General features: G+C 43.6%; 1 pseudogene; it reads right to left on the reverse strand.

The window, feature by feature from the left end:
• LOC140214429 (venom metalloproteinase antarease TserMP_A-like) overlaps positions 1–10877 on the reverse strand; it is a 35197-nt pseudogene extending 24320 nt beyond the window's left edge.
• Between the last annotated feature and the right edge of the window lie 3424 nt (positions 10878–14301).

A 14301-nucleotide genomic window follows, 5' to 3' on the forward strand; every position in this document is an offset into this window, starting at 1 on the left:
CACTGGCAAATGTCTCTCTTTGCACTTCCCATTTATATATTGTTTCTCTCTCAATTGACACCTGCTCTTTGCGTATGTGTCATCATCATCATCGTCATAATCATCAGCCTGGCTACGCCCACTGCAGGGCAAACGCCTCTGCCATACTTCTCCAACTACCCCGGTCATGTGCTACTTGTAGCCATGTTGTCCCTGCAAACTTCTTAATCTCATCCGCCCACCTAACTTTCTGCCGCCCCCTGCTACGCTTCCCTTCTCTTGGAATCCAGTCCGCAACCCTCAATGACAATCGGTTATCTTCCCTCATCGCGTATGTGTGCCCTCCATGTAATGGAAGGATGCAGAGCAGGTCTAGCGCCCTTTTGTAGTTGTAGCCTTTCATACATTCCTAGCCCCTCACTCACTATAGAATTATCTTTGAAGCAATTGATGAAGCAAGAGATGACAGAGGCAAGGGTGATATGGCACGCGCAGTGCTGAGCAATGCAATAATCGGTCCGCATAACGGTCAGAGCTTTATTCCACCTCCAGTGGGCGCTAGAGACAGCGGGCAAGTGCATTGTGGTATACAATTAAAGCGAAGGCATTTGTGACAGATTGTGATTGCACTTGGCACCCCAGTGCCCAGTGATGGCCCAAAAAGCACAGACCGCAATGCGGGCTGGTTATCGCGTTTGAATTGTTGGGCACTGTACATCGACTAGTTTCCAGGCGCTTGCTAGAACCCGCAAGAAACTGCAGAAACGACGTGGAGAAATAACTGCATGCGCCACGCGAAAGTCACTGCGCCCTTTAATCGTTTGAGCAAGGAAAAACAATAAAGCGCATACCAGTGCGACACAGCCAGGATCACAGCTCAATCGTTGACGAATCAGTTTCCTTCGAGCAGTTACATTGGGAGATTGAGTTCCCCGTGATTAGAACGCACTTTAATCGATTTGCCAAACGATTCAACCGTTTGAAATGTTGCTTGCGTCTGACGCTTACGAGACCTTGTTTAAGAAATATTTAGAAAAGGCCGCACTTCATTCACCCACGCACGTTTAGCTTCTGTTGAGTTGAGCGAGCCATAATTTGCCCATCATTTTCACCAAATTTCACCTCGGTGTCAGCTAGCTCTTCCTCTGCAGGTCAATAAATTCACACAGTTCCTTAACACACTTATAACGATCTGGAACGCTTGCTTAAATAATTTACTTCAAAGGCCACATTATACCCGCAAACGTAAAACTTTGCCTACGCATCATTCATGAGCGTCCACATGCTTCCACTAAATGTAAATATAAACAAGGTGGCTTGTTTAGTCCACGAAAGGCACCCTCTTAATGAGGACTTCCTCCGGTCGCCGGGTTATTACAGCCAAACCAAATGCAGTTCGCATTGGAAAATAAAACGGCACTTCACACGACACACGGCTTAATTCATATTTCGTGCATATACACTGAATGTGTCCGAGCACGGCACACGCAATATGCAAACACTTACAGCATTCATCATAACGCACAAATACCACAGTTGGTGCTCCGTGTGTCTGAAGTGGCCGTGATGTTTTTTGTCTGAAACTATGAATACTTCCACAGTTACGGAGTCCGGAACGTTGCCTCCATACAACGATGCTCTCTCACTAGGAACATCTGCAGCTGTAATGCGAAATAGTCTTGTTACGTACATGCATTGAACCGAAGGGCCTACAGCACATAATATAGTTACCTTGGGTGGAAATAAGTCTGAAGCCACTAGCCTAATAATTGAAGCTGAGCAAATTGACCATTTCTTTGTCGCATGCATCGGTAAATCTTGCCTTTCTATGATTGAAAACGAGCGAAACTTTCTAGGCATTTCTTTACGGTTTTCGACTCGTCTGAATTTGTTTTTTGTGCTCTATCTGGTTTAGCTTGCTTTTTATTATCAAGGGCATTCACGTGATTTGTAATTTCGTTTCCTGAAGGTACTTTAGTTCGGCTCGGAGAAGGAAACAAATACCGTTGCTGATTAGCAGCGCCTGTGTGCCCACCGTGCCTTATGTTGCCCTCGTGTTTCCTTGTACTTGACTCACTTTTGTGTGGCGAAATTCTCAGCCCAGTTGTCATGTTTCGCTTTCATTTCCACAAGTTCCTTAGATATCGTATACCGATGATTCCTATACAGGGACATGCTTGTAAATTAAAGTTGATGAACGGCGTAGTCTTATCAAAGGTAAACCAATCAAGAAAATTTCAATTGAAATTATATCCACATTCAAAGACCAAACCTAACAACAAGAAGTTTTTCGTCAGAGCATCATGGGAAAGTTTATCTTCGTAGAACGCTTATTAAAAAATAGAGAGTTGTAGAATAGGAGCACCAAACGATTTGGGGCCCCAAAGAAATAACGTCGAAGCCACTGCGCATGCGCGATACACGAAAGGCGTTTGAGTTTTGCATTGGGTGCGCTATTTCATCGATTTCGCGGGAGCCTAAATAGCGGCCCCAAAATCTTTGCGTCAGCAAACATGGCGGCACCCATCGAAGCGACGGCTCTAACTTAGCACCAAACTGGGTTCGATTCGTGGTAACACGTGAAATTCGCAAGCTAGGAGAAGCACTGTGGTTATCGCTTTCCCTCAACTAGTGTGTGTTACGAAGGTTGATTCATTAGACGCCGCTGGTTCCAAATTCGATTGTGGATTTTATGACTCGTAGGGCTAACACGGCTAAGCTTGGCTGGTGGAGGCATGTAAAGTTGGTTTGCTCAAAACTTAGCGCAACTAATTGTTTGCTGCTTACAGAATAACCTCTAAATTGTAATTAAAGTCGAATACACGCAAGTCAAAATTGCTATTCCTATCATAAAATGGTATATATTATTTAATTATTTCTAATAGCTTTTCTTTGACGCCGTAGTGGCGTTGTCAGCGCAAGACGCTATACGCAAACGCAAAGCCCTACTCTAAAACTCTTCACTCCTACGTGCCCCAACGCCAACACCTGCAAAGCCCTTTGGGGCCCCTATTCTAAAACTCTCTAATGGCGCTAGAAATAAGCCTCTCCTTCGCGTCTGTAAGTGAGAGTTTTATCCAGCATTTCCTTCTGCTCAATTTCGTGGATCTCATGAGGCACCACGCCATCTTCAGATCTGTCAGAAATCTGCGTTGGCTGGATCCTGTGTCTAGGTCCCACTAGTCCTTCCTTCAATGTGCAGGAAAAGAATAAATCAAATAATGAATCGATCATTTAATAAGTTCAAGGGCTTTTACGTGCAAAGAACTCCCAGCTCATTATGGCGCGCGTCCTACAGGAGGACCGCGGATAAGTTTTGACCCTTGGTGATTTTTTTCAACATGCGCATAAATCTAAGAAAAAAAAGAGTTCTTTCATTTCGTCCCTATGGAAATCCGGCCACTGCGTTAGCGTTCAAGCCAACGACTTCTAGCTCGTCAGCACAACGCCATACATATTCACTGAGATAACAAGGCGGGCAAGATAAAGCAAAGGCCGCAGGATATTTAAGTTTAGACTGATGGAACAAACCATATAGCGGAGGCTATTGGCTATCAGTGTTTTACGGGCTAAAACAAGTTAACTAGCACTTATACGTCTGCTCGTAATAAATCAAACCAATTACCAGGCTTTTCTTGTGAGCGTAAATTCAGATAGTCGCTTTATTTCAGCGCTGGCTCAATTGTAGCAGTCGGAGCCATACGATATATAAATTTTTTTACCCGAACTTTTTTCCCAGTAGCATAAGCATATTGCGCAGGAAGCGTGTATGTTAGAATATATTGTGGCATGCATTTTTTTTCTTACCATCCGGACACCGTTTTCCGTTGTGGTGAGCATGACAGAAGCAATTTTTTCTTCGTCTTCGTAAAGATGTTTCTCAATATCTTCCCCGTTGTACTGAAATCAGTCATGAGCTTGGTTGAGAGAAAGCATGAACAGAAGATTTTCGGTGTTGTCAGAAATAGAGAATCGAATACGGTAAAGACGGAAAACTGAGAAACTTCGTAAGGATTCCTGGTTTCAAGTGTTACACCTAAACACATCTACAAGAACCTATTTCGTTCCCCATTTAGAAACCTTTGTGTCTGCGCTTTTAGACGGAATATTTCAAAGTTATAATCACGACTCCGATTCAGTTTTTCACAGCGATAACTCATAGTTACAAGTCTATAGCAGAAAAGCTTACATTGAGTTCATAAGAGTGGCTTGTTCGGCTAGCTGGGGCATGATTATACTGGAAGAATGCCAGCAAACTTGAATTGAGTGCTTACTCACAGGACTACTTGAAGAATCACGTTCATGTGTGCTCGTGTATTAATGTTTTTATTGCACAGTGGACATGGCATTATGTTACTTAACCCAGCAATTCCTACAGTCGTACCACATCAAGAAAAAAATAACATATTGACCTTCATTTCTTACTGCGAAGAGTACAGATGTACGAACAACAGTGAAAAATTATTTGAGTTATAACTCTAGGAGTGCGCGAACATTCGAAACTTGTAATAACGAATAGAATATTGTCCTATGTTATTTGAATCCTGAATTGAATAGGACAATGTTCTATTCGTATATAGGAATCCTTTTTCGCATACTTTTCAAATATTTCATAACGTCCACTGCGCCAAGTTAAGGAAAGTGTTAACAAAAGTACGGTACATTTTCACCCCCGTGGGCATAGCACACACATGAAGCATCATAACTTGCGAAGTGTAGCAGGCGATTTCGCTTATGTAGCCGTACTTCAGAGGCTGTTCAGAGGCTGGAGAGTTCTGTGCATGCAAAGGAACTACTTTTTTGCTCCTAATCCTCCATTTGACAATTTAATAAACAACGCTTCATAACATACTCTGTAAAGACAGAAACTTGCTAACTTTAAAATGATGAGGATGTGAACATTACTTATAATAATAGTTATAACGTCTGATCACTATTCGAAAACTACTCGACTCGATTCGGGTCTCACACTATTCGGTCTCAAAAATCACTATTTTCACACACACACACACACACACACACACACACACACACACACACACACACACACACACACACACACATATATATATATATATATATATACATATATATATATATATATATATATATATATATATATATATATATATATATATATATATATATATATATGTATATATATGTATGCGAGTGATAACCCACAAAAGGCCGAGAGTGGGCGTATGTTTGAGTGTCGATTCAGTGTTTTCCGGCGAAGACGCCCTTCTAGTTCCCGCGACAATACTCCGCAGCCTGAGTGCACCTTCTTCACTGTCTACTTGCGCCACGCCACGGCTGTTGCGCCGGCGGCTTTTGAACACGTGACCGCTTCAGGCTCACGAATAAAGAGTTCTGAAATTATAAAAACCCTTTCAACAATTGATTTGCGGCTTAGAGGTTCGCTCCTGTATGCGTTCACGTTTGAAAAGTTTCAAAAAGCGGAAAATTTCAGAAGCTATAATGCTGAGCGGTTAATTTGCAGCAAAATTCTAAACTCTAAAATTCGTGCCATTCCTCGAAAGCAGATTTTAAATGATCCGATGGCTTTTTTGAACTTCCACTGTCCTAAACATGTAAATTTTAACTGCATAAGCTGTTTTTCATTATTGGTCGCTTCCGCTTCACGAAAACTATATGTCATCGTGGTCGGCATAGCACGCCCCAGCCTCCCTGCTTCAGAGCGAACCAGCCGCCATTCCTGCCCCATTTGCCCTGTTGGCGGAAAGTGAGTCGTGTACATATTAGTAAGCCTTCGTTTCACCTCGGGCAGCAATGTGCAGGCGTTATCTCGACAGTGTTCTTGAAACTGCTTGTCAATATCAGTAAATGAAAGCTTAGCTTATGGTTACACGGGAGGAGCCTTGTCATGGCACTGGCGTGGATTGGCGTGGCTTCAGCCAGCTGTATACTTTCACCTTCGTTCAAATTACTCATGCTATAAAACGACCGCTGTACTCATTGACATAAACAAGTGCGCCAATGCGTCAAAACGCTTTATTTTTTTTACTGATGCAAAGTAAACGGGGACATGCGCCTATTGCCCCACATGCGTCAACTGTGTCCATCACCACACGCTCGATAGAGGAAAAATTTTATTTCAGTGGTTGCCGAGCCTCTGCAGAATCGCCGGCAACGACGGCGCAGATGAAGCTGTTCACTCGGTTCATCAAACGCATCAGCGGGTGCCTATGCCACTGTCAGCAACAGATGCTGAGCGGAAACTTGAATCACTTGCGCGTCACATTACACTTCCACAATGGAATTCCCCGAGTTTCACTTACTCGCGCTTGCACTGTCTCCACCCTAACTTGTGAGTTCGGCTGCTACCGGGACTCTCCCATCGCGAAACATCACTGTGTCATGTGTAGTTGGACGTCACACTCACAAATGCCTATTAATTCTTTATAGGAATGACCAACAGTGCGGCGATCAATTTGTGCGAATTTGCTGACACTCTAGAGCACCTTCTGTTTCATTGCCCATCGTCTGACGCTCAACGACGTACTCTACAAGCTAAACTCAGCCTGTAATATAATAGAGTGCTCTCGGAGGAAAAGATCCTCGGAAAACGGTCTGTGCATTCTTGCATGCGAAAGGCCAAAAGAGCCCTTCTGCCCATCTTGAAGGCTACTGGACTGTGCGAGCGCTTGTGACAGTTGACTTTCCTCTGCGACAGATTCTGTGAATGACTGACTCTTTATTATTTTTTTTCTCTCCTTCATATCTATCCCTCCCCTTTCCTTCTGCCAAAGTGTAGGGTAGCCAAGCGAGCCAGTCTTTGGTTAACCTCCCTACCTTTGCCTTTTGTTTCTCTCTCTCTCTCTCTCTCTCAACATGCCCTTTAAGCTTAACGCTCTAGCTCGAACAATTTTCTCAATAAACTTCCGTCGTCATTTTGCATGACCGTTTTGAGTGCACGATCTCAATAACATCTTGTCACTATGACAGCTTTGTTATAAGTGTAGGCATCTGAGGCCTTTCAGCACAGCTATTTTTCAGCGCAGCCGACGTAACAACTTCATCATCCGACACTTGTCGCAAGCAAAAAAAAAATCAGGCCCTCTTAAATGTGTCAAAGTTTCAAGCGATTTGCCTTGCCTACAACCATTTATCACAATGAAAATAAAAGGAAGAAACGTAGTAAAGTGTCACGAATATAATACCAAAACAGCAAGTTACGAAGCTATAGCTAGTGTGACTAACTTTGTCCTGTTCTCTGCCTAAAATTCCTAATCGATCACGAAGCTACAAAGCAAACCTGTTTACTGCAAAGAAAGGGTAAGGCATGCATACACGGACACAAAAGTTGAGATGCGGACAACACGAACGCTGACAGCGTTCGTGGCCACTTCTTTTGCGTCCATGTCTGCACGCTTTACACCTTCTTTGCATTATGAATCCTTACCAACTAGTTCAGCTTTCTTCGCAGTTAAGAATAATTTACCTTGGACCCGGGATCAAATCCAGGACCAGCCTGTTTCCGAGGAGGTCACTCTACTATTTGAGCTAAGCAGGAGGCCAAGCGCATCGCAGAGCTAGGCCGCATTGATCGACAACTCAAAGAACAGCGACACTGAATACGACAGGCATATCAGTATCGCCGAAGCCCGTAGGAACGTCTCTAAATGGAAAAAGTTTTCTCCATATGTCTGTTCCCACTCACAATCCTTCCTCCACCTTGCAGGCTTCCGCAGAACTGATCTACCGTGCTTGAAGGAGTGTTGTCACCTGTATACATACGACATTACTTTAGTTGAAGGCAATACGCATGCATTTGATCTTGTATCATAAATATAAAATTTACTCGTTCTGTCCCACTGTATCGACGTAACATCGACGGAAAAATCGGTCAAGAAACGTTTATAGTGATTGTTGGTCAGCTGTGACTTGAACACAGCAATAGTCGTATAAGGCAAAACTATTCTAATCTGATTTCATTTAGTCTCCAGGTCTCAAATTTACTGTGCCACCGACGGAAGCATCGGGCGGTGACCCACAGCATTGTTCGAATACCTCAGTCAAACATTCATAAGACGTCACGGTTGTTTCCTTTGAAAACAAATATTATTGGCTGCCTTAACAGGCATTGGCTACATATTTATATACATGTACGTGAAAGAAAGCCCGCGAAATACGAAAAAGTGTTGCTTCACTTCTTAGTACTTTCCCGGCTTTCTGATTGGCTTGGAAAATCTTTTGTTAGCATGTATTGAGCAACAGAAAGCTGGATGGGCAATTTTCTAGGATAGTCTGAGATGGAATAAAATTTCCTTTTCCATCAATAATAAAATAAGATGATGGAGGTACCAAGTAGAACATGCACGGAGTATTAACTACAGGCAGCTATTGCACCATCTAGGGATTGCAGGCAAGTGAGTAAGACGATAAGACGTTTTCCGCAATCTTTTTGGCCGTTTTCATTTTTCATTGTTCATCGTATACTCGCTGGTCTTTTCTATAAAATGTCGCTTGAAGTAGCGCTCGTGTCCTTTAGACTTTTTAATCGCGTGGACGTTTGAGCGACATTTACTTCTTGTGTCTGCACGAGTCTTCAACGTGGCGACATTTAAACCAATGTTTCATATTATAGCTGCGCCCGCCATATCTGTTGTAAAACGTAGGCGTCTTTAAAACTCCTGAAATTAATGATATATTTTGAATCCATTCGCTTTATTATCTTTAATGAATCGCATTATCCAGGTTTTCTTTTGCAGTTGCTCTTGTGTGCTGGATGGTTATTATAGTTATCGTTTCTGTGAAAGTGATACTTGATTTCACAAGTTTTGCGCAGCCACGTCTACAAAGCGGAATAAATTTTCTGATGCTAGTGGCGCGAAGACACACATTGCAATGGTTTGAAAGTTCGAAAGTTTATTTAACCTAATTAACGTATACGATGGCAAAGTACACAACTTTGGGACCCAACAAATTTGTTAAAGGGTCCCTGCCGAATGTTATTAGGAAAAAACACTTCTATGGCAGCTGTATTTTTATACTGCAAAATCACATAAAACTGAAATGACTGAATAAGTAAATGAGTAATACAGATATTCTTCAAGCGATTTCACTACGAAAGGTCTCAATAGTGACATGCCTTCATTTACCTCCTCTGTGTGAAGAGTCAACATTTTCAAATTTAAACATAAGTAGACATAATAACGACACCTTCAGGCAAGGAAAACGGTGAACAAGCGCCTCAGATATTCAGTAGTAATCGGTAATTAGGCAATAGTATAAAAGATATTGTACTTTCTTACTTCCTAGGCTATAGTTCACTTCTTGCAGTTGCCGAATTGCAGTCGGGATGTATCATTAGTAAAAAAAATCATAAGCTTGCTTCTGTTACTCGCTCATCAAATACATTGGCGTTACGCTTAGGTTCGTCTCACCTTAAGAGAGGTAAGCTTTTTTTCCTAAGATGCTCATCTTGAAAGTCGATTCACAATTCCGAGAGCCTGAAGGCTGGATATCTAGGATCTGCTGCTATTTTCACAATTCCTACTTAGTACTGAGCAATGACCACTAAAACTTCTACAGCTATAACATGTTGACTTGAAGAGTTCTAAAGAAGGAAAATTACGAGCTCTTCAGTGCCATCACCAGAGCCTCGTGGAAGCTAGTGCAACTGATGGGCGGTAGTGTTGAGCACATATCTGTTATTCAATTTGTTCTCCACCCTCACCTCAAAGTAAATAAACATTTAAGCAATTCTTTGTAAAAACTTGCAAATAATAAAAATAGATGAATAAATGGCAGTCTATTGCAGCACGAAGATGTCTCAGGCTTGATTGAAACCACCGTCCAAGATGGAGCGCCACTAGCTGCCGCTGGGGGCTGGTGACGCCACTTTTGCGCGCGTCCTACTTGTTCTAAACAAAGTGATTAGAGAATCTTGATAAGATATTTAAATATCCAGTAACTATCAGACCGTTACTGATGTCTGCTGCCACTAGTATCGCGTTGCAGTAAGGCAAGACGCGATTATTATAATTACACATTCTTGAGTGAAAGATCTCTGGCTCTTTCTATAAGAATCAGGGCCCGTATTCACAAAACATTCTTGAGCTAAAAGCGTTCGTGCCAGCCAATAGTGAGGTAGGACATATTATGAGCGAAGGCAATCAGCCAATGAAAAATAGCACTTATGAACGGAAAGCTTTGTGAATTTGGCCCCAGGTGATATGCCAACAACGATAAAGAAGTCCTGATACTGGTTTATTCTGAATAGTTGCCGTTATAGGGCCTCCTTATGGGGTTTCAAAAACAAGTGCACATCTCGTGAGATTGGGGCAAGTAATCATAATAAACATTTCACTACAGTAACTTTCATAGTTTATTGACATTCACTACGTGTTCAACTCACGAATCGCGTGACCCGGCGCCCGTCTTCCTCCGTCAGCACACGGATTTCACCGGCTGCTACCGAGGATTTCCTGAGGTTCAGCGTGAGGTCGTCGTGCACGTGGACCACCATCCTCCCGTCGGAAGACCTCTCCTCAAGGAGCCTTGGGTAAACGAGCCTTGCACTGCCCTTACCTGCATGACAAAGGCTGTGGTCACGGTGTGTTGATGATGATGTGCGGGGTTCGATGTTGCAAGGGCCCACTCTGTATAAAGAGTATATATGTATGTCCACTCGGTATGTCCACATCGGATATATATTTTCTGTAGATATTAAATGTGATACGAAATTCGCTGCGCCCACGACATGAATATTGTATCGTTCGATTTTTTTACAAAAATGTAATGTCCCTCGCTGAGCTAACAAATATTTCCTTTTCTTGTTTCCCCACTGACATATTCAGAAAACAGACCTGGCAGTCTTCACAGTTTCACCCGCTTTGCGTGCAAGAAGGACAATATAACCAGCCAAGCCTTCTATATTTGCAATTCATTGACTATTCTCAACTCAGCCTAAAGCTCTAATCACGCATCGGTGACTGATATGTCTCAAGCTGTGCGGGAGGTGAATGGCGTTAGCTGGGTAAACTTAGCTTTGGATAACCAGGACTATAATTGCTCCGCCCGAGCATCTTGTTCCGACTTGCAATAGACAAACTTGCCGCACAGTTAAATGTAAAGTAAAGAAATGCAAAAGGTTGTTACTTAGCACTGACGCTGCAAAGTTGTTTGAGAATTCTACTAGACGCAGAGAAGATACGGAGCCTCTGCTCCGACAAATCAACCCACATCCACTGAGCGGCCAGTCCGACAACATTCAGTGGCTGCTGACGAGAAATATGTACTCCTGAACTGTACTGAAATATGTACTGAACAATGTGACCTCTCTCGAAAACCTTAAGCAGGAGCCAAAATATCCAACTTCAGGAAATGCATTGCTCTTGCGGGAACACTAAGTCCTTCATGGTCACATGGAGCCACTCCAAGTGCCGGGACGCCAAGGAAAACCCGTCAGTCATAGAGCTCTGGGCAGCCCGACAATTACTGTTTCGCGTCACCATGATCGGGACAAAACGAACGCACTGGCGATTTTAGTAGTATCATCTTGTGTCTTAGTCTACAAGGCCAGCCTATCCGGGTTGTAAGGCTGGACAAGTCTGTGTTATGTGGCAGGCATCTGCTACCATGACCATGCTACCATGAAAGGGGTGGTTTAGACATGCACTGCATCCAGTCAGGCTGCAAGACAAAAGTGATTTAGATGAGTTTATATGTGAACTGATCCGTTAACAGCAGAAATACGCTTTGCGCCAGAGAAGCCCACTTACTAGTGGAGTGCGCTTCGACTGACGCTGAAATGGCATACGGGTCAGGAGCGCTTCCCTTGACAAATAGGGAATGAAAGTATGTGTAGATGCAAGATGAACGCTATGCGCACGTTTACTTGCATTCAGAGCCGTCCAATGAGCCCAATGTGCGGCCTGTGTGGTTTGTTAAAGTACTTCGTTACGAATGAAATCAGTACCTACGTTGTCAGCTAAATGGTTAGAATTGTTTAAAACGTACTCCCGAAATTATTTGTAAACGCATGAAAATTCTGAGGTAGGCAGAATGTGTTTTTTACTTATGTATTTGTATACATGCGTGCGCGCTGGTATACATATTTATTTGTGGTCCATTCGGCGCTTTTTTTATGCTGCCGGGTCGCCTTCCACAAATATGAATCGATAAAGCACAATGTAAAGCGCACTGCTTATATGTCTGAGGGACACGGAGGCACTCAACACGTGAAGGTAAAGACGACCAGAGTAGCCAAAACACTACACAACTATCGTGAAGACGACACCGACTAGCCCGATCTCTAGCCTTATATGCTAGCATGAATCTCCGTGAGTTGCCGCACAGAAATGCCTGCATGTTCTTTATGCGATCCTCGTCAGTCAACTATTTATTCATGGAGCAAGCATACTCATAAAAATGAAGCCAGGTATGTGCACCGGACGAATCTCCATCAAATATGTTCGGTTTTAAGGAAGGATTCCAGATCGTGACAGCGTAACAAGATCTACCAGCTGCTGCTGCTGCTTCATCGGGCATTTCTGAAGGGCAAGCAGTGCGTTGACAACAGTTATATCACTTTCTGGCGGTGTTACAGCTGGCTGAGTTTCATGGGTTAAGATGGGTCCTTCAAAACAAGTTTCAGACTCGTCTTGTTTATTGTAGGCAGGAACGGTACCGTTAGTGACGGGGTTGTCGGTCGTAAACCGGAGGCACTTGGAACGCTCCATGGAACATCAAGCGGGGTGACATCCTCCAGTCTCCAGTGGTCCGGCATGTTTGTCACTTGCTTTGTAGCCCTCGATGGTAGTTCGTCGCTCGTTGAACGCGACGTTCATCTTCTTCTCCACAGGTTCCTGTTTTCGACTGCGCCCTTTGAGCTCTATACCGACGCATCTTATTATGGAGTAGGCGCCATACTACAAAGCACCAAGGAAAGGATGCTACAAAGCACCAAGGAAAGGAGCTGAGGGCAGTAGGTTACTACTCTTCCACTTTTGCGAAGGTACACGAAAATTATTCAACTACGTAGAAAGAAGCACTGGCGGTAGTGTTTGCCTTGAGATACTGCAGAGGCTACCTGGAAAGCAACCACTTCAAACTCTTCACAGACAACCAGGCGTTGACGTACTTTTTCGATCTATCGTAGCCGAAGGGCAGAATACTTCGATGGGTTCGCGCGAAGTACAACAATTCAGCGTTGACATCATACATTCCCCGGGACCAAAACATCAAGATGCCGATGCCCTATCTCGACTCCCCGTGCCGCATGAAACCTCAACTAGAAATATAAACCTGTTACAGCTTTGAGAAGGCACAGAGGAGATCGAAGTAAAGAATGGTGTATTATACATCCCGGAGACCAAAGTGCCAACAGTCCTGAAGCATTACCGCACTAGTCCAGAGTCAGGAGGGCACGACGGATTATGGAAGACATACCACAATATAGCCCAGCGTTTCGCTTGGAAAAAAGATGAAAGAAGACATCACAAATTATGTGAAAACTTGTCACCATGTGTCAGCTTCTTAAAGCCAAGTACAAGCCCAGAAGCAACAGTATGGTATTGCCAGAGTATTGCGATATCCCCTTCGAGGTTCTGCATCTTGATTTCGCTGAAATCAAAAAGGAGGGGGAGGGAGTTAAGAGGACGCAAGCATTCCTTGTCGCGGTGGACGAGTGCACGCGTTATGTCGCAGTCAAAGCTGGAAAGGAGGACGCAAACTGCGGGATATCATTGCTGGAACAAGAAACTTTCAAGAACATCACAGTCGTCGTCGCAGACAAAGGCCCAGCCTTTAAAAGCGATAAACTGCGAATTTGGGCTGAGAAAAGAAACATCACCCTTCGCATCCCAGCACCTTACCTTACAAAAGCGAATTTCCTTGCAGAGCGAAGGATAAAGGACTTAAAAATGTACATACGATTATACCCCGAATTCAAAGGTGGCTGGAAATGCTCCTGGGAAGCCGCCATTGCACCTCACAACTGATCATATGCAGCGGGCCTGGCATGCAGCCCACATATTGCAGCATTTGGCACGAGCTCAAGGCTACCAGCGGACCGCGAATTGTTCATAGTAAAACATATTGATCAAAAGGAAGATTCCAAGACTTCTCATCAGCGATAAAAATATAGAGCGACAACGAAAAACAGTTTCGACCACAGACACTGCTCAAAGATGCCGGAGATTGAACCAGACTCGTGGATTCTGGTCCGAAACGGACTTGATTCAGAAACGCCGTTTACAGGACCTTACTACGTCATCAAGACAGCTAGACAGCAAGGACTGCTGAAGACAATTTACTACCAAGGTTCCAGTGAAACGTTGAAAAGGCTTCAAT

Source organism: Dermacentor andersoni, unplaced genomic scaffold, assembly GCF_023375885.2.
Source record: "Dermacentor andersoni unplaced genomic scaffold, qqDerAnde1_hic_scaffold ctg00000044.1, whole genome shotgun sequence".
Lineage (NCBI taxonomy): Eukaryota > Metazoa > Arthropoda > Arachnida > Ixodida > Ixodidae > Dermacentor > Dermacentor andersoni.